We start from the raw sequence: 22,147 nt of genomic DNA on the forward strand, positions 1-22,147 counted from the left end.
CACATGGTTAGCTGTTGCCCAGGAACTTAGCTGGGGCTGTGGACTATATATGGCCTCACAATATGGCTTGGGCTTCTATAGTATGGAAGCTCCACAAGGGACTGTATCAATAGTTGAGTGTTCCAAGAGGCAGGAATCAGAAGTTTTATGCCAGGTAAGTGCTGTGCCTAGAACTGCCATAGTTTCACTTACACCATATTCTTTTAGTCAAAATAGTCACAGATAGGGCCCAGATTCAATGGGGTGAGAACTAGACTATACTTCCTGATGGGGGAGTGGCAAAATCATATTGCAGAAGAGCATATAGGATGGAATATTGTTGCAACCATCTTTGAAAAATACAGATCTGTTGTTGATATGGTGATAAACAAATGCAGAGGTGCCTTGGAGATTCCAGTTTGTCATTGCTCTCCTCTGCTCAGCATCTATCTCTTCTTTCCAACTGCTGACCCTGCTGGCCAACAGCGGCCCCAGATCTGCCATCAGATACTAAGCCCCAAAGAAAAGACAGCTTACACAAAGGCAACAGCTTTCCATAGACCTCTACATAAGTTCCTACTTCAAAGTCCTGATGAGGGAGCACAGGGCTAGCTGAGGACAAAGCAAAGCTGACACCTCACAACCCACCCACCCATCAGGTGGGATATATGTGACATTCCTCAGGCACTCCTGGCTGCCCTAAAGCTAAGGAAAGGAAAAACAAATAGTTAACTTACAGAGATCACAATCCTGCAAGACACGAGTCTCCCTCAGTTTACAAGAGTCTTAGCAATTTATAAGAACAAAGCATTTCTATCAATAACCTAGCTTCCAGAAGGAAATGTAGATTAAATGTCCTTATAACCTGCAGCCCAGTAACAGATACTTGAAGTGGGCAGAGTATAATGTTCCTCCTGGAAGTTCCCAACAATCTTAATGTTAATGCCTTGCTAGAGGGAAAAACAACCTTAACTTGACAATGGCAAGGCCTCTGGTATCCTGTGAGTCTTTAACATGTGAAAATCCTTTTGAAACCTCCATTTTCCTTACCTTCCCCAACTCCCAAATATATAATCAGCCACCCCTCACAAACCTGGGGCAACTCTTTCTGCCCATGGGTCTTGTCCCTGTGCTTTAATAAACCACCTTTTTGCATCAAAGATGTCTCAAGAATTCTTTCTTGGCCGTCGGCTCTGGACCTCACTCCACTGAACCTGACCTATATTCCAAAACCCCATCAGTCCTACTTTAATTGCTTGCTGTAATTGGATTTTTAGATTACCCTGAAAAGCTCCAGTTTACCCATTTGCTCTAGTGCTTCAGAGGACCTATCAGCAACTCTTTCTCTGATCCTCAGTCCTACAACTGCAAGGAACTAAATTCTCCAATAACCAATGAGCTTGGAAGAGGACCCTGAACCTCGGATGAGATCACAGCCCTGGCCAACACCTGGATTTCAACCAGCCTAGTGAGACCCTGAACAGAGAAGATCCACCTAACTTGTGCCTCAACTCCTGATTCACATAAATTATGAGATAATAAGTTTGTGTCATTTTAAGCCATTGAGTTTGTGGCAATTTCTCACACAATAGAATATTAACACAACATCTAAAAAACATTGAGCATTCCAATACATGACCATGGTATATCTCTCTGTTTATCTCAACAATGTTTTGTATTTTTTGGTGTATAGGTATTGCACATATTTTATTCAATTGACCCATCCATGTTTAATGTTTTTATATACTTCTGTAAATGACATTTTAAAATTTCAATTTCCAATTGTTTATTGCTTAGTACATAGAAATACAATTGATTTTTGTATATTGACATTATGTCTTGTGACCTTACTAGTTCAAATAGCTTTTTATATAGATTCCTTAAAATCTTATGCATACATGATCATGTCATTTGTGAATAAACTGTTTACTTCTACCTTTGCAATCAGTACCTATTATTTCTTTTTCTTCCCTTACCTACTGACTAGGATTTCCAGTACTGTGTTGAATAAAAATTGTGAGAGTTGGCAATCTTGCCTTGTTCATGATCCTAGAAGAAAGTATCCATTCTTTTATTTTTAGATATGATGCATGCTGCAATATTTTTGTAGATATCTTTTGTAAAGCTGAGCTGCAGGGAGGCTTCTTTCCCTTTGGCTCCTTAACCCAGAGTTGGTGCTGTCTCTTCCCCATGAACCTCCTAGAGATCAGCAAGGGCCCAGGCCCAGCTGCCCTTTTTGCCCCCATAAATGCTGCTGCATGTTTTCCCTGTAATCCTCAATGTTTTTAAACCCCCACAGGACCAGATGAGATGGTGACTTGGGTGCTTATATCTAACAGTTATAAAAGTTTGAGTCCCTCCTCTCCCCACAAATTCCCCAGTATATTTGTTTTTGTTTTTTTTCCTAAATCACTTGAGATTGGGATGGAAGAGAGTGATCAGGGGGTGTAGAGTGAGAAAGAAATTTCTTTACATTTACTTTTGTTTTCAAGTGAATACCTGCTCAGGCTCAGCAAGTGAACTTCTAATGTTTTGCTCCACTCAAAGCTCTATATTCTCAATGCTGACACTATATCCTTATGGAAGGCCTTTTGACTCAGCATTCACAACATTCATTGTATTTTGGTTGGAGTCCCAGGGTTTGCTGCCCCATTGTCAATATAACATCCCTACAAACTCCCACCCAGAGGAGATTCAACAACAATCAAAACACCTTGGAGTGGCTTTTTCTTTTTTTTTTTCTTTTTTTTTAAATTTAATTGTATTATGTTATGTTAATCACTGTACATTATATCATTAGTTTTTGATGTAGTGTTCCATGATTCATTGTTTGCATATAACACCCAGTGCTCCATTCAATACATGCCCTCTTTAATACCCATCACCAGGCTAACCCATCCCCCCACCCCCCTCCCCTCTAGAACCCTCAGTTTGTTTCTCAGAGTCCATAGTCTCTCATGGTTCATCTCCCCCCTCTGATTACCCCCCCTTCATTTTTCCCTTCCTAATATCTTTTTTTTTTTAACAAGGCTTTTTCTAATTCCTGGTCTCATTAACAGATAGAGCAGTGGAGAATCCTTATTCCCACACTGGCCCTCTCATCACTGGGGAGAAAGCATTCTTTCTCTATTACATCCTGGGGAATCTTCTCATATCCCATATCACAGCACACACCCATCCTCATTGCCAAAACTATCAGGAACTGTGAGGGTCTAGATTTTTACTCTGCTTACAAGCTAATTGAGATTTATTATTATTATTACTATTACTAGTTCATGAATGCTGGCAGAAAACACGAGACTCCTAGATAGATACACATTCTGTGGGCTGCATTACAGAACAAAAACACTGAGATTAGGGTATTTGCCATTTTTATAGTGAACCACTGCTCTTTGTCTAAGGGACAGACATTACCTCATCCTTCTAGGCTGCTCACTGAAAACGCAACACTGAGAAATGACCAAGGCAAAGAATGCTCAGGGCCTTGTATTCTTGGCATACCCAACAAGAACTTGAAGGGATACTCAGGTCCTATCATAGATTGCCTCTCCCAATTGAAAAAAAAAGGTTCACTCAAGAAGTAATAAACCACTTGAGGAGTCATGGCTTTGAAAGTTATTCCCCATGATCTCCTTATTTGCTGCAAATAAAGTTTCTTTTGTGTGACAACTCCACCTGGTGTAGTCTCTATCTGTAACTCACCAAGGAGCAAACTCATATTAGTTCAATTACAAATTTGGTGACTCAGATGGGATACTTGTCCTTCTGAGGTTCTGCCCTCTAGTTACCTGGTTTAAGCTACCAGGGCCTGGTGCCAACTCCTTGGAGGACTCACCTTGGTGCTTGTGAACACTGGCCCAGTGTTCTGACCTCACCTGAAATCCAAAGGCCACTTTGAGTATTTTTTACTCAAAAGGATCACAGTTGGGATAAGTTATGCTGGCTTTATAGCACAGCTTTTAGAGGAAAACTAGAGTTGTCTCACAAAGTCTAGGCAAGCCAGAATAATAGAGTACTCTGGCGGATTCAATACTTATTCAAATTGAGCCTGTGATGAAGGATCACACAACCTGACCATTCGGAGGCTTGGATGCCCCAGCCTGGGAAAACAAGGAATGGTCCAGCAGAGACTAGTTCAGAATCTAGGAGATTGAAAGAAAAATCTCTGCCTCACCTGGTTGTTTGGTGTGTTTGTCAGGCATGCCAGACACTGTTGTTCCCTGTTTAAATCTCCACCCTGGATACTTGGTCCTTGTGCTTCTCTTTCTTCCTTTACAATCCCAGACAAAGGAGACAGCAGCAACCTGAGTCATTGGAAACAGGTCCTTGATTACTTAAAAAAAACCTGAATCTTCTCAATATTAAAGGAGCTAACTTTCTCTAATACCTGTATAACCTATATTTGCCTTTGGAATCTCTTGTCACCACCTTGGTTAAATAGATAATAAAATATTAAATTTTATAGTGATCTGTGATCCTAGTTAGGTATGTGCTTTAAAACCTTCTGGGTTTTTTAACAAATTTCCCAGAAATTCAAATTCTAAATGAAGTCTTTCTGATCAATCAGACTTGTTTATTTGGTATGTTAAGTTACATGACAAGCATTGTCAAACAAATGATGATAAGCCTTCATAGGTTGTATTGTATGGGTAAATGCTATGACAGTTCCAGAAAGTATATGAAATTCCTAAAGTTGTAATATGTACTGATATAATGTCATCACTTAAAATTCTAATTATTAAAATGTATGTCACAAAAATAACTGAATTTCATTGTCAACTACACTATAATGAATTCTCATCAGATCTTTAACCATGTCCGTTTCTGAATCTTTTGTCATTAACAGTTATTGTTCTGATGCTCTTGCAAAAATGTTTCAGCTTCAAGGAGATTCATGGGAAGGACTTTCAACAAATACAGGTTTTTGATCCCCTTAAAATTATATAACTAAACTGAGTAAGAATTTCTGGAACTAATGAAAAAACTGCATTCAAACAGAATAAGAATTAGTAACATGGGACTAAATGATTTGAGAAAGATGATCATAGTTTTTATCACTTTTGTATAAAACATTGCTGGTTCTCTAATGTTTGTTCTTCTAGATTTAAAAAACAAACATTTTATCTTAAGCTATCTATGACTTACAGAAATTTGGTAAAATATTCCTTTGTGAACAAATTGGAACATTTATTTATCTTTTCTCCCTACCTGAGCCCTCCAAAATTCAGAAACTCTCATTGAGTATTCTTTCTTTCATGGCAATTATAGTTATTTGCATATGTTCAATAAGAATCTGCTTTCCTTGAGCAGAACACCATTGGAAACACTGGTTATATTACCAAGACTTTGACTGGAATGTCATATTTGAGAGAGACTTACATAGATTCAGATATGACCAGACAGCTTTAAAGAACTAAGGCTTTATGAAGCCAATAAAGCCCCTTGGAAATGTTGGCTTGATACCTTGCTTACAGAATTCCCAGCAGCTTTATCATGTGAGTAAAAAATGTCCTTTTTGGCAGGTGCAGGAACCTCAGGATGTTTTGGGGTCCTCAGGAAAAGAAGAAGTAACCCAAATTTATAGGTATTGCAGGTGAGTCTGATGGCAAGTATTTGGCTTGGCTTCTTAGCTTTGAGAGGCTATTAAAAGTTCAATCTAAAATTCCTTATGAAAAGTTCCAGCAAAGTAGATTTAAAGAAACCTATATGGCCAATCACTATTCTTGCTACACGTATGTAAATAGGTAAAATCTGTTAAAATTGGATTTGTTTTACAAACAAAATTAGCCTTAATTTGGCTATCTTTGACAGAAATGAGTGTGATTTTAGAGAAAAATTGTTTCAATAACACATCTTTGTAGATGTTAGATTCTAGTTCTGATTAATTATCTTTGTTTGTTGTTTCCTATAAAACTGGGCTGGATCCTGAATTCTTCTGGTTTCCTTGAATATCTGGCTATAACTCTCCAAACTAAAGTTTCCAATTTTCTTTCATTCTCTTGATTTGGAATCACTGAGACCTAAAACTGCCCTTTTTCCTGAAGCCCTGAAAACTGAAGCTAGACAACTTAAGGTAAATTTCAGAGAAATTGCCTCACTGGCCCATGTTTACACAACCTTTTTATTACGATTTTATTTATTTATTTGAGAGAGAGAGAGCGCAGAAGCACGGGGAGGGGCAGAAGGAGAAAGAGAATCTCAAGCAGACTGCTCCAACGTGGGGCCTGAGCTCACAACTGGAGCTGAAATCAAGACTTGGTCACTTAACCGACCGAGCCACCCAGACACCCCATGTTTACACAATCTTCATGCCTATTGTTGTATTGGCCACTCAGATCACTAGAGACATTTGAGTTCAAATAAGTTCAAACAAGAAACAATCCATCAGATTGCCACTGCCTGCTCCCACTCCCAGTGAGGATGTTTCCAACCCCACATCTAGAAGTATTTCACTGGCAACACTCAGGACTCAGACACTGGGTTTATAATTTGCTCCAGTCATTAATCTGTGTTTTTCTTTTGTTTCCATAGAGATGTCTCATTAATTACCTGATTGCTTGCACAGTATAGACCTAATTTTGAGAGCCCACCTGCAAGACTGCCTCCTGAAATGAGACAACTGTTAAACTAACCTATTTTCAAGACTAAGACTGGTTCATAAGATATGGAGCAAATTTCTCACCCATGGTCCAGAACAGAACAGTTAAGTTCCAGCTAAGAGAAAAGAATGTTGATCTATGTTGTTTTTCTAAGAAAAATCTTGTCAAAGGAGAGAATGTTAATCTGTAACCACACCACAAGAACTTTTGATAGAAATTTATTCCAGATATGAGATTCTTATAGATAACCCCCAGTTATGATAAATTAAGTTAGAGAACTACATTATACTGGGAACAAGTTAATCATACTAAATACTGGACCCTTTTTCTGGAATCCCCAAAGGATTAAATCAATGTTACAAGGACTAGTAAAATTTGGGTTATATGTAATAATGAAATGTGCTTTCCAAATATTTTGGCCATGCAAAATGTACATGGTTAGCCAAGTACCAGGGTAGATTTCCAACAAAGTGCAAAGTTGTTTTATTCCTCAAACTCCAAAACTTCATTCCATTTTAGCAGAAAATAGCCAGAGTGGTCATTGTCCCAATTCCTTCAAAACTGAGGAATGATCATAAATCTAGGGGAGATTGAAACCATGCTCCATGGGGTCAATGAGGTTAAAACTGTCATCAGAAAGGTCCCCAATGACCCTCTCTTCTTCTCCACAGGAATGTTAACCTTATCTTTTAGAGGTAAACAACAGGAAGAGCTCCAGCCAGCCTAAACCAGTTTGAGCTCAACCACCCACTCACACCTGTGCAGAGAGAGCATGGAGTGTCCAATAGTCACCTCTACCTCATAATAATGTTAAAATCTCCACTCAAGGAGGAACATAAACCTCATTAACATAACATACAGTACATGTATAAGCATGTTTCCTAAGTAAGCATCAGTTGCTTTATACCCACCTCTACATGTGATGACAAAACTTCCTTTTCTGAGTATTCATCCTATCCTTAAATAAAAGAAACTCACTCACCCCCATTTGGGGAGTCACCACTTTGAAGTTATTCCCCTGTGATCTCCTTATTTGCTACAAATAAAGTTTCCTTTGTGTGACAAAAAAAAAATAGATCGCTTGAATATCCTTATATTTTTAATTTATAATGAACTCCCCCATACAGACATACACCAGGCTCAGATTGTCACTGATGAATTCTGCCATTTAGGAAAGAAATGTTTGTTCTACACAAACTCTTAACAAAAATTGAAGAGAAAGGCATACTTACCAGCTTATTCTATGAAGCCAGCGTTACTCTCATATCAAAGCCAGACAAAGACATTGCAAAAAATTACGAGAAATGATAAACCAATTATCTCTTGGGACCACAGATGCAAAATTCAACACAAAGTATTAGCAAGTTGAATTCAGTGAAATATGAACATTATCTCCAAAAACCATATAGAACTAATAAGTAAGTTTAGCAACATCAAAGGATATAAGGTCAATAATAACAAAAATAGATCATATTTCTATATACTATTAGTGTACATTTGGGAATGAAAAAAATCTAAAAATAATACATTTACAATAACCCTCCAAAAGTGAAATACTTAAGTATAAATCTAACAAAGCATGTATAAGATCTGTATGCTGAAAACTATAAAATGCTCATGAAAGAATTAAAAGAAGACCTAAATACACCTAAAAATAAATATACCATGTTCATGGATTGGAAGGTTCAACATATAAAAATATAAATTCTATTCAAAATTATTTATAAATTTAATGCAATTCTTTTTTTAAAGATTTTATTTATTTATTTGACAGAGAGAGACACAATGAGAGAGGGAACACAAGCAGGGGGAGTGGGAGAGGGAGAAGCAGGCTTCCTGCCAAGCAGGGAGCCTGACGCTGGACTCGATACCAGGGCCCTGGGGTAATGACCCAAGCCAAAGGCAGATGCCCAACAACTGAGCCACCCAGGTGCCCCAATTTAACGCAATTCTTATCAAAATCTCAGCAAGATTTTTTTCTGTAGATATAGATAAGCTGATGCTAAAATTTATAAGGGAAACAAACAAAATAGAATAGCTAAAACAATTTTTTAAAAAGATTTAATTTATTTATTTGAGAGAGAGAGAGCACAAGTGGAAGAAGGGGCAGAGGGAGAGAATATCAAAGTAGACCTACTGAGTGCAGAGCCTGACACAGGGCTCAATGTCATGACCCATGAGATCAGGACCTGAACTAAAACCAAGAATCAGATGCTTAACTGACTGAACCACCCAGGCACCCCTAGCTAAAGCAATTTTGAAAAAGAATAATCAAGTTGGAGCAATCACACTACCTTATTTTAAGAATTACTGTAAAGCTATGGTAATCAAAACAATATGACATTAGCAAAGGGATAGACATATAGATCAATGGAGCAAAATAATGAGCCCAGAAATTTGCCCAGAGAGAGGGGAAGATGGCAGCAGAGTAGGAAGACCCTAGTCTTGCCTTGTCCCATGAATACAATTAGATAATTATCAGTCATCCTAAATACCCCAGAAATCAACCAGAAGTTTGGCAGAACAAACTCCACAACTAAAGGTAGAGAAGAGGTCACATCAGGAAAGTAGGAAATGGGGAAAGACACAGTTTGGAAGAGAAACAGATCATGGCCACTATGGTGGAGAGAGAGACCCAGTCACAGAGAAGGGCAAGAAACAGACTAGCGCACAGGGAAAATGAATCCCCACAGCAATTGGCTTGGAAAGAGAGAGGGACTGAATTTCATGAGTTCTTGCAACCAGCAGGGCTTAAAGTCTGGAATTTTAAAGGTCAGCAGGCTTGGCTGGGATAGAGCCCAGAGGGCATTGGGGTTGCTACCGGAGAGAAGGCAGGCAAACCTCCCAGGAACATACAGCATGGACATAGTGATCTGAAGAGTGTCTGGGGCACACAGTGGGGAGGTTATTTGCTCATTTCAGAGCACATCCCATAAAGGTAGCCATTTATGGACAGATCCCTCTGGGAACAAAGGAACTGGCCAGTTCCATTTCCCACTCCCTCCCCTCAGCATAAGCACACTGGTGGGAACCAGCACAGAGCAGACACTCACTACCTAACTTGCTTACACCAAGATCTGCTCCCCCCACACATGCTCCTGTGGAACTGCCCCTCCCAGTCACATTTGCCTTAGTCCCAATGCAGTGAGGACCCCCCCCCCAAGAAGACTGGCCCAAACTCCTGCCAATACTTTGTCTCCCACCTGAAGCTTTGCGCAGTGGCAGTATCGTAGCCAATGAGGTTTATCCGAGGTGCGATTATTGCTAATTGAAAACTTTGTCTCCCACCTGGGAGTTTCGCAGAGCCTTGGTTCTGGTGGCAGCAGGTCTCATTTCACAAGCAGACCAGTGCACACCTAGTTAAAACACACTGCGTTTAGGGCCACCTGGGTGGCTCAGTTGTTGGGCATCTGCCTTAGGCTCGGGTCATGATCCCAGGGTCCTGGGATCGAGTCCCGCATTGGGCTTCCTGCTTGGCAGGAAGCCTGCAACTCCCTCTCCCACTCCCCCTGCTTGTGTTCCCTCTCTGCTGTCTCTCTCTGTCAAATAAATAAATAAAATCTTTAAACACACACACACACACACACACACACACACACACACACACACACTGCATTTAGGTCAGGGCCAAACACTGCCCACAACAGGCAAAGAGATCCTATGCAGATGACTGGTCTAAAGTGGCCAGTACTCAAGAGCAGAGCACATGCAGCACACAGTGGAGGCATTCCAGAAGTGCCTGGCTGTGGGGAGGAGGGGACACTGCACTGCAAGGCACTACAGGACCTCTTCTTCATAAGGCCATTACTCTCAAGAACAGGAAACTTAGCTGACTTTCCTAACACAAAGAAACAGGCACAGAGACTTAGACAAAATGAGAACACAAAGAAATTTATCCGAAATGAAAGAACATGACAAAGCCATGGCCAGAGATCTAAGCAAAACAGATATAAATAACATGTCTGATGGAGAATTTAAAACAATGATCATAAGAATACTTACTGGACTCGAGAAAAGAGTGGAGGGCTTCAGTGAGACCATTAACACAGATATAAGGAATAACATACCAGAAATAAAGGGCTCAATAAATGAAATGAGCAACACCCTTGATGGAATGAACAGCAGGCTGGAAGAAGCAGAGAGGGTTAGGGTTAGGGTCCCCTAGAAGGACCCTAGACTCACTTCATCCTATGAACGGAACTAGATAACTATCAAATCATCTTAAATACCCCGGAAATCAACCTGAAGACTGACAGAACAAACTCCATAACCAAAGGGAGAGAAGAGGCCACATCGAAGAAGGTAGGAATTAGGGAGATGTGGTTACAGAAGAAATGTACCATGGCTGCTATGGAGGGGAAGGAGCCATGTTTACGGAGAAGGATGAGACAAAGAGGAGCACACGGAGGAACACACAAGAACTCCCCAAAGCCGTTGGCTTGGAAATCAGGAGGGGCTGAATTTCAAGGGTTCTTGCAACCAGCAGAGCTTAAAGCCTGGAGTTTTAAAGGTCAGCAGGCTTGGCTGAGAAACAGCCCAGAGGGCACTGTGCTGCTCTTGGAGAGAAGGCAGGCAAACAACCCAGGGTGGGGGGGGGGGCGGGCAGACAGTATGGAAACAGCAGTCTGAAGAACACCTGGGGCATACAGTGGGGGAGATTATCAGCTCTTCTTGGGTGTCCCTGAGAGGCAGTATTCACAGAGACACCTCTCCAGGAACAAAGCTGTTTGGAGCCTTTTTCCTCCCGACCCCTCAGCATAAACACAGAGCAACCTGCAGGAAGCAGCACAGTGCTGACCCTGGCTACCTAACTTGCTTACACAAGGCCCCGCACCCCTGCACTCTGGCTAGACTGCCCTTCTCGATCACACTTGCCTCAGTTCCAGTATGGCAGGCCCCTCCCCCAGAAGATTAGCACAAACCTCAGCCCACACCAGTAAGTATAAGTAGCAATACTTGTATTGCACAAGCTAGACTTTAAAACAAAGACTGTAACAAGAGATAAAGAAGGGCATTATACCACAATAAGGGGGACAATCCAACAAGAAGATATACCAATTGTAAATATTTATGCACCCAACACAGGAGCACCCAAATACATAAAACAATTAATAACAAACATAAAGGAACTCATTGATAATAATAGAATAATAGTAGGGGATTTTAACACCCCACTTACATCAATGGACAGATCATCTAAACAGAAGATCAACAAGGAAACAATGGCTTTGAATGACACACTGGAACAGATGGGTTTAACAGATATATTCAGAACATTCCATCCTAAAACAGCAGAATACACATTCTTTTCAGGTGCACACAGAACATTCTCCAAAATAGATCATGTATTAGATCACAAAACAGGCCTCAACAAATACAAAAAGAATGAAATCATACCATGCATCCTTTCTCACCACAACACTATCAAACTAAAAGCCAACAAAAGAAAAAAATCTAAAAAGACCACAAATACGTGGAGGTTAAACAACATCCTACTAAAGAATGAATGGGTCAACCAAGAAATCAAAGAAATTAAAGAAAAACACATGGAAGCAAATGAAAATGAAAACACGACAGTCCAAAACCTTTGGGATGCAGCAAAAGCAATCATTTGAAAGAAGTATATAGCAACACAGACCTACTTCTAGAAGTAAGAAAAATCTCAAATAAACAACCTAACCTTACACCTAAAGGAGCTAGAAAAGACAATAAATTAAGCCTAAAGCCAGCAGAAGGAAGGAAATAATGAAGATCAGAGCAGAAATAAGTGAGATAGAAACTAAAAAAACAAAAACAACAACGAACAAAAAACAATAGGACAGGTCAATGAAACCAGGAGCTGGTTCTTTGAAAAAATTAATAAAATTGATAAACCTCTAGCCAGACTTATCAAAAAGAAAAAAGAAAGCACCTAAATAAATAAAATAATAAATGAGAGAGGAGAAATAACCAACACTACAGAAATACAAACAATTATAAGAGAATATTTTGAAAAAGTATATGCCAACAAATTGGACAACCTAGAACAAATGGGTAAATTCCTAGAAGTATATAACCTCCCAAACTGAATCAAGAAGAAATAGAAAAATTGAACAGACCAATAACCATCAAAGAAATTGAATCAGTAATCAAAAACTCCCAACAAACAACAGTCTAGGGCCAGATGGTTTTATAGGTAAATTCTACCAAACATTTAAAGAAAAGCTAATACCTATTTTTCTCTATTCCAAAAAAATAGAAAAGGAAAGAGAACTTTCAAATTCATTCTATACCAGCATTACCCTGATAGCAAAACCATACAATGACACCACTAAAAAGAGACCTGCAAGCCAATATCCCTGATGAACATAGGTGCAAACTTCTCAATAAAATACTAGTGAACTAAATCCAATGATATATTTTAAAAAATCATTCATCACGATCAAGTGGGATTTATTCCTGGGCTGCAAGTGTGGTTCAATATTTGCAAATCAATCAACACGACACATCACATCAATAAAACAAAAGAACCATATGATCCTTTCAATAGATGCAGAAAAAGCCTTTGACAAAATACAACATCCATTCTCAATAAAAACCCTCAACAAAGTAGGTTTAGAGTAACATACCTCAGCATAGTAAAGGTCACATATGAAAGACCCACAGCTAATATCATCCTCAATGGGGAGAAACTGAGAGCTTTTTCTCTATGGTCAGGAACAAGACAGGGATGTCCACATTCACTGCTTTTATTCAACATAGTAGTGGAAGTCCTAGCCACAGCAGTCAGACAACAAAAAGAAATAAAAGGCATCCAAATCAGCAAGGAAGAAGTGAAACTGTCCCTATTTGCAGATGACTTGATACTCTATATGGAAATCCCAGAAGACTCCACCAAAAACTGCTAGAACTGATACACAAATTCAGTAAATTTGCAGAATGCAAAACCAATGTACAGAAATCTTTTGCATTTCTATACATCAATAATGAAGCAGAAGAAAGAGAAACTAAGAAATCAATCCCATTTACAATTGCACCAAAAACAATAAGATACCTAGGAATAAACCTAGTCGAAGAGGTGAAAGACCTGTATTCTGAAAACTATGAGGGACTGGGGAAAGAAATTGAAGACATCACAAAGAATTGAAAAGGCATTCCATGCTCATGGATTGGAAGAACAAATATTGTTAAAATGTCTATACTACTCAAAGCAATCTACAGATTTAAAGCAACCCCTATCGAAATACTGCTAGCATTTTTCACAGAGCTAGAACAAACCATCCCAAAATTTGTATGGAACCACAAAAGACCCCAAATAGCCAAAGCAATCTTGAAAAGGAAAAGAAAAGCTGGAGGCAAAACAATTCCTGACTTCAGGTTATATTACAAAGCTACAATCATCAAAACAGTATGGTACTGGCACAAGATAGACACAGAGATAAATGGAACATACTAGAAAACCCAAAAATGAACCCACAATTATATGGTCAATTAATTTTCAACAAAACAGGAAAGAATATTCAATGGGAAAAAGAAAGTCTCTTCAACAAATGGTGTTGGGAAAACCGGACAGCAACATGCAAAGGAATGAAACTGGACCACTTTGTTATACACAAAAATAAATTCAAAATGGATTAAATACCAAACATGAGGCTTGAAACCATAAAAGTCCTAGAGGAGAACACAGGCAGTAACCTCTTTGACATGAGCCATAGCAACATCTTTCTAGGTATGTCTCCTGAGGCAAGGAAAAAAATTTAAAATAAACTATTGCGACAACATCAAAATAAAAAGCTTCTGTACAGTGAATGAAATAATCAACATAACTAAAAGGCAACCTAAGCAATGGGAGAAGATATTTGCAAGTGACATATATGATATAGGGTTAGTATCCAAAATATATAAAGAACTTATAAATCTCAACACTTCCAAAATGAATAATCCAATTTAAAAAATGGGCAGAAGACATGAATAGATATATTTCCAAAGAAGACATACAGATGGCCAACAGGCACATGAAAAGATGCTCATCATCATTTTCATCAGGGAAATGCAAATGAAAAGTACAATGAGATATCACCTCACACCTGTCAGAATACCTAAAATCAACAACACAAGAAAAAAAACAGGTGATTGTGAGAATGTGGAGAAAGAAGAACCCTTGTGTATCATTGGTGGGAATGCAAACTGGTGCAGGCTCTGTGGAAAACAGTATGGAGATTCCTCAAAAAGTTAAAAATAGAACTACTTATAATCTAGCAATCACGCTACTGGGTATTTACCCAAAAATACAAGAATACAAATTCAAAGGTGTACATGCACCCCTATGTTTATAACCACATTATTTACAATAGCCAAGTTATGGAAGCAGCCCAAGTATCCATCAATAGATGAATGGACAAAGAAGACATGAAGACATGGTATACATACATATGTGTGTGTGTGTGTGCGCGCGCATATATATTATTCTGCCAAACAAAAGAATGAAATCTTGCCATTTGCAACAACATTGCTGGAGCTAGATAATATTTACGCTAAGTGAAATACGGCAGAGAAAGAAAAATACCAATGATTTCACTCATATGTGGAATTTAAGAAACAAAACAAAGGGTCAAAGGGGGAAAAAAGGAGGGAAAGGCAAACCAAGAAACAGACTCTTTTATTTTATTTTATTTTGTTATGTTATGTTAGTCACCATACAATACATCATTAGTTTTTGATGTAGTGATCCATGATTCATTGTTTTCAGACTCTTATTTGTACAGAACACACTGATGGTTACCGGGGGGAGATGGGTGGGGGACAGGGGAAATAGGTAATGGGAATTGAAGAGTGCATTTGTTGTGATGAGCCCAGGGTGATATATGGAAGGGTTAAATTACTATTTTATACTCCTGAAATTAATATAACACTGTATGTTAACTAACCAGAATAAAAATAAAAAGTTAAATAAAAAAACAAAGTTAAATTTAAAAAAAGAAATATGCCCACACAAATGTGGCCAAGTGATTTTTGGCCAAGGTGCAAAAGCAATTCAATTTAGTAAAGATAGTTTTTTCAGCAAATTGTGTTGCAATAATTGAACATCAGTATGCAAACAAAATAAAACAAAAACACCCTCAAACTTAACCTTACACCTTATAAAAAAATTGTCTTAAAGTGGATTGTAGATGTTAATGTACAATGTACATTTATGTACGGAGCCATATTCACTTATAATACCATTTGAATTTTATTTATTCATTTGGTGGTGGTATTTGTTTTTTATTGAGTTATAATTTACATAGAATGCAAGTCATTATTTTTACATTTTGAAATATGCACCAAATCAAAGTATAATACGGTTCCATCATTCTCCCAAATTCACTTATGTCCCTTTTGTCATTATCCTTACTCCCCGTACTCAATCCCTGGAGTACAAAACCCTTCACTGAATTTTTTTCCATCCCTATAGTTTGCCATTTTCAGAATGTCATATAAACAGAATCAGACACTCTGTTAATCTTGAGTCAGCTAAACAAATTATTTTTATTTAGCATAATGCATTTGAGATTCCTCCATGTTTCTGTGTGTTATCAGAAGTGTGTTCCTTTGAACGGCTAAGTAGTATTCCATTGGTGGATGTACAGCTGGAGGTCACGTAGCTTGTTTCCAATTTTGGCAATTAGGTGTCAAACTGGCAAACTGCTATAAACATTTAGTTTATTCTTACTATATTCTTAAATCCCCATTTACAGTAAGGATGAATTCATGGAAATGGGAATGGCTGTAACAATTCACTTTACCAAAGCATTACAATAGTTTTTTTAAGGCATTTTCCTGACAAAGCAATATATTACCTATCATCGAGGTATAGGTAAGTATTTCTTGTCTGATATCTTTGTCCATTTGAATTTTAAAAAACAGCACAAGGATAGTTGTATATGTCCATATATACTTACAAATAAGTTAAATACTTCTGAAAAGATATACTTGAAACCAATAGGTTTATCCTGGTTAGGGGGAGAGGCAATGGAGGATTTTATTTTACATTTTTTTTGCCTTTCTGGTATATTTCCTTTAAAAAATCAACTCATGCATCCTTTACTTTTATAACAAAAAAGAAATTTGAATAAATATTGATACTACCAAGCACTGACAAGGATATGGGCAAATGGGACTCTCATACATTACTAGAAGGAACAAAAATGTGACAGTCACTTTGGAAAATGGTTTGGAAGTTTCCTGTGAGGTCAAACATAGACTTACCATATGACCTAGCAATCTCAATCCTGAGTCTCTGCTCCAGAGAAATGAAAACTTATGTCTAAGCAGCAATGTGTATATCAGCTGTATGTATAATTGCCCAAAACTGGAAAGAATCTAAACATCATTCCATGGGCAAACACTGAACAAACTGTAGTACACTCATACAATAGAATACTACTCAGAATAAAAAGAACAAACTACTGTTATACAGAACAACTTGGATGACTCTCGAAGAAAGACATGATGCTGCATGAAAGAAGCCACTCTCAAAAGGCTACATATTGCATTATTTCATTTATATTGCATTCTGAAAAAGACAAGACTATAAAGGATGGAGAACAGATTGTCAGGGTTTATGGGTGGAGGGAGATATGACTATAAAGTGGTAGAATGAGGTAGCTATTTTTGGCTGTTGAAACTGTTCTGTGCCCAGATTGTGAGGGTGGTTACATATATCAATACAAATGCTAAAATTCATAGAACTTTACATCAAAATAGAAAAAAGTGCTTTTTCATATGATAATTTACAAATAATATTTAACATATTTTGGTAGGTTAGTATTTGTTTTAAATGTTAAATGTTAGGAAGTCCACTCCTTTTTATTCTACCAGAAATGAAAACTCAAATGTTTCCAGAGGCCAAATAGGTAAAATGTATTTATGAAATTGAAGTTGTTCAGGTATAAGAAAATAAGGAATGATATGGACTGTGTTTGAAGTATAGAGTGTGTGCCCCAACGGAAGACATTCAAATCCAATTGAAAACAAGACGGCACATGCACACACACACACAAACACCCCTCTGGGGCACCCTGCTCTCTATGTTGTTTTTAGGTGACTTCATGTAATTTTATAACTTCAGTCACCATCTGAATAAATTTTCTTTTAATATCTGCTACCCAGATCTACTCTGAGTTCTAAATCTGAATCTTCACATGACATCTGGGTATCTTCAACTATGTCTCCCACTGATACTCCAAAACTTAACATGTTCAAAAAATGAGGTCATAATTTTGTCTTTCACTCAAAACCTTATCCTTTTGCATTCACTATTATGTCTCCCTGGCATACTTTGAGATAGCACTCTGTAATTTTCTTACTTAACACCTAACATGGTTTAGAACTACTTTTTTGGTATATTTTGTTTATATCCTGTTTCCTCCACTAGACTGTAACAAGCATGTGGACAAGAATTATGTCTGTTTAGCTTACTGCCCTATGTCTAGGACCTGGTATATAGTAGGCATCAGTAAATTTTTGTTGAGTGAACAGGCACCATCATCTATCCAATCACTCAAGCCAGAAACTTGAGAGTCACCTTCCTTCATTTGTCATGTTTTCACTCACCAATGAGTTATTAACTCATAGATTTTAACTCCTCAACAACTCTCATATCTATCTCCATTGCTTCTGCCTGAGTTAATCCCACATAATTTCTTAAAACATACAAACATGGTTTTCTTTTAAAGGCCTATTTTCATTATATAAAATTTCTTTTTATTTTTTAGGTTTTTATAAGTTTTTAGTTAACATACAGTGTTATATTAGTTTCAGGTGTACAATTTAGTGATTCAAAATTTCCATATATCACCCTGTGCTCATCACAACAAGTGCACTCCTTAATCCCCATCACTTATGTAACTCAACCCTCCACCTACCTCCCCTCTGGTAACCATCAGTTTGTTCTCTATAGTTGAAAGCCCATTTCTTGGTTGGCCTCTCTGTTTCTTTTTCTTCCCCTTTGAGCCTTTGTTTTGTTTCTTAAATTCTACACATGAGTGGAATCATATGGTATTTGTCTTTCTCTCTTTCCCTTAGAATATTATAATACTCTATAGATCTATCCATGTCCTTGCAAATGGCAAGATTTCTTTCTTTTTCATGGCTAAAAAATCTTCCATTGTATATATATACCACACCTTCCTTATCCACTCATTTATTGATGGACACTTGGGCTGCTTCCATATTTTAGCTATTGTAAATAATGCTGCTATAAACATAGGGGGTGCATGTATCCCTAGATATGTCTCCTACGGTAAGAGAAACGTAAGTAAAAATAAACTATCGGGATTTCATCAAAATAAACAGCTTCTGCACAGTGAAGGAAACAATCAACAAAACTAAAAGGTAATCTACAGAATGGGAGAAAATATTTGCAAATGACTTATCTGATAAAAGGTTAGTATCCAAAATATATAAAGACCTTACAAAACTCAATGCCCAAAAAACAAATAACCCAATTAAAAAATGGGCAGAAGACATGAACAGACATTTCTCCAAAGAGGACGGTCAATAGATGGTCAATAGACACATGAAAAGATGCTCATCATCACTTACCTTCAGGGAAATGCAAATAAAAGCTACAATGAGGTATCCCTTCACACCTCTCAGAATGGCTAAAGTCAACAACACAAGAAACAGCAGATGTTGGTGAAGATGGGGAGAAAGGGGAACCTCTTGCACTGTTGGTGGGAATGCAAACTGGTGCAGCCCCTGTGGAAAACAATAAGGAGTTTCCTCAAAAAGTTAAAAATAGAACTACCTTATCATCCAGCAATCGCGCTACTGGGTATTTACCCAAAGAATGCAAAATCATTATGTAAAATTTCTAAAAAGGGATACTTTCAGCTATTTCAGCTACCATGGTAGCTTTGTTCACAGTATATTTTGACATGGAATTTTAAATTCCCATTGCCTTTACAGCTTATACAATACAGTTTCCTACTTAACTGTATTTATTTTGTTTTTTTGTTTTTGGGTTTTTTTGTTTTTGTTTTTGTTTTTTTAGATTTTTTTATTTTTTTATTTATTTGACAGAGAGAGAAAGCACAAGTAGGGGGAAGCCGCAGAGGGAGAGGGAGAAGCAGGCTCCCCGCTGAGCAGGGAGCCTGATGCAGGGCTCGATCCCAGGACCCTGAGATCATGACCTGAGCTGAAGGCAGTCACTTAACTGACTGAGCCACCCCGGCGCCCTTAACTGTATTTATTTTGATGAGTAATAAAGGCTACCATTACTAAATACCTGCTATGTGATAGGCAACAATATTATGTGGTAAGTTTTTATTGTTATCATTATCCTAATTTTACAAATGGGGAACTGAGGCTTATAGAGTTTAAGTAACTTTCCGAAGGCCACACAGTAAATGACAAGGACAGGATTCTAACCCAAATTTGTCTATCAGCGTGTCTGGGTTTTGTTGTTGTTGTTGTTTGTTTGTTTTTACTATACCATTATTACCTCCAGTCATTAGCAACTGTATTGTCACTGACCACATGTGATTAGCTCTTCATAATTTCTGAGGTACTGTCACATATTATCACATTGAATTCTATTTCAATGATCTGGGAATCTGAAACTTGGAGAGAAGTCCCTTACCAAAGTCATAGAGTAAGCTGGTGGAATCTAAGACTTCTGACTCTCCGTCCTTAACTCATTCCATTATATTATGCTGTCTTTGTAAGTACTCTCAGGCAGGAATCTCATTTCTTTCTCATGTTCTCCATAGCATTTAGCACAGAGTTGAGCACGAAGTAGCTGCTTAATGTGTTTCTTGGTTTTATAACTTAAAAAAATGGTCAGGTTTCTTTAAATACAGCTTCCTGACAACCTGAGTGATAATATCTATTCCTATAGTTTCTCAGAAAACAGAAATTTCCCTGAATTAATCTCTTAGTAGGTACATGGGCAACCCTTAATTCTCATTTTCAGATCTTTAACACCTTAACACTCTCTACAGTCTTCTAAACAGGATCATATTATCTTACTTTATGATCCCTTTTTCTAGTCTTCAACTTAAATACCAGTTCAGAGATAGCAAGGAACTTTTCTACATACATAAGAATTATCACCATTTACAATATTCTTATGTTCAAATACACAGTGAATTAAAGATGGCTCTTGTCTCAACTATTAACATTTCATGTGGGGACTTTCTTTTAGTCTGTGGACACTAACACAGACATTGTTGCTACCAATCAAGTGACACTGTGCAGTTTTTTTTGTTTTTTGTTTTTGTTTTTGTTTTTGTTTTGTGGGGAAGGGTTCAGTCCTGGGTGAAAGGGTATAGTGACAATGAGTCAGGAGCTTAAAAATGGCCCACCCTGCTGCCAGCATTGCTACAGAATCTCTTGGTGGAAAGCCCAGATCTCTTCCAGTAAACTGCTCAAAATGTTTGGTTCAATTTTTTATTTGGTTGCCAATTTATTAAGTAGTTAACCTTGGACTGCATCTATCCAGCATTTAATTAATTAAAGCCAGTTTGAAATACCTTTAGAAACCTCACTAATTTCAATACACCAAGCTGGCACATTTATAAGCATCTAGCAATTGCTGAAATACTAAATCATCTTCACTAAGATGCTGTTGTTGCCAGCAGAGCATTAATCAACTGAAGAGCTAATTGTTAAGCTGAAAGAGTAAAAGCAATCCAACACATCTCTCTCTCCCCACAGTTTGGGAGGAGAAAAGTGGTGAGAATTACAGCTTCATTGAATTTCAGAGCTAGAAGGGTCCTCAGAGATTATTTAATTTATTGTCCTTATTGTAAAATGGGGAAAGTGCGTTAGAACAGAGTTAGTAGCAAAGTCAGGATTAGACCCCATGGCTCTAATGCATAAGTATTCTTCATTCCCAGAATGCTTTTTATTATGGAAAATGATTCTAACTTACTACTCACCCACTCTATACCTCCATAGAGAATACTGGGAGAAGAGTATAATGATACTAAACAGTACCTGTGCATCTCATAGAAAATTTCTGGCCCATATTGTTGTTTTATTCTGTGTCATATTGGTGCAGAAACTCAGGACATAAATTTTGAAGGTCTAATTCTAAAGTCATTGCTTTCTATTAAAGTGAAAAGTAATAGTTTTCCTCATCACCTTTATTCCTCTTTACCTACTATAGGTGCATCCCTGATATCTGGAGTATCAGGCCACAGTGGTACCTATAGCCCCTGAATTACAAACAGTGGTTTAGACAAAAAGCATTTCTCTTTGGCATTGAACTTCAGGACATGCATTGTGGAAACACTAAGCCTCATTAATATGCTAAGCCAAACAGAATGACAATTTCCATTCTCTGACTCCACCAGTTGAATGCATGGCTCTGCATGTGGTAATATCAGCAGAAAAATAAAAGTCAGCTATCTGTGCATGCTGAGAAACCAACTCCCCCACAACATATCAACAGTCTATGAAAGAAAAAGAGAGAAAAGGGATCGGATTCAAAGTAACCCTGGGCCAAGCAACAATAATAAAATATGTCAGTGGTGCTCAAACTGGAGTGTTTATAAAAAACTACCTGAGAAAATTACTAAAAATAGTTTGAATGTAGATAGAGG

The 22,147-nt window shown here is 37.8% G+C and overlaps 1 long non-coding RNA gene and 1 pseudogene across 1 annotated transcript; both read left to right on the forward strand.

Moving 5' to 3' along the window:
* The first annotated feature begins 4,837 nt into the window (after positions 1 to 4,837).
* LOC114202655 (uncharacterized) lies at positions 4,838 to 7,612 on the forward strand. The gene is made up of 3 exons (XR_015767353.1): positions 4,838 to 4,899; positions 5,502 to 5,572; positions 6,511 to 7,612. It is a non-coding gene; the product is annotated as an uncharacterized LOC114202655 (long non-coding RNA).
* A 2,173-nt stretch (positions 7,613 to 9,785) lies between these two features.
* Positions 9,786 to 9,867, forward strand: LOC114202659 (U4 spliceosomal RNA; annotated as a pseudogene).
* Positions 9,868 to 22,147: the final 12,280 nt, after the last annotated feature.

Source organism: Eumetopias jubatus, unplaced genomic scaffold (assembly GCF_037043125.1).
Source record: "Eumetopias jubatus isolate StellerSeaLion01/CBP00866 unplaced genomic scaffold, mEumJub1_p1.0 scaffold_60, whole genome shotgun sequence".
In the NCBI taxonomy this organism is placed as follows: domain Eukaryota; kingdom Metazoa; phylum Chordata; class Mammalia; order Carnivora; family Otariidae; genus Eumetopias; species Eumetopias jubatus.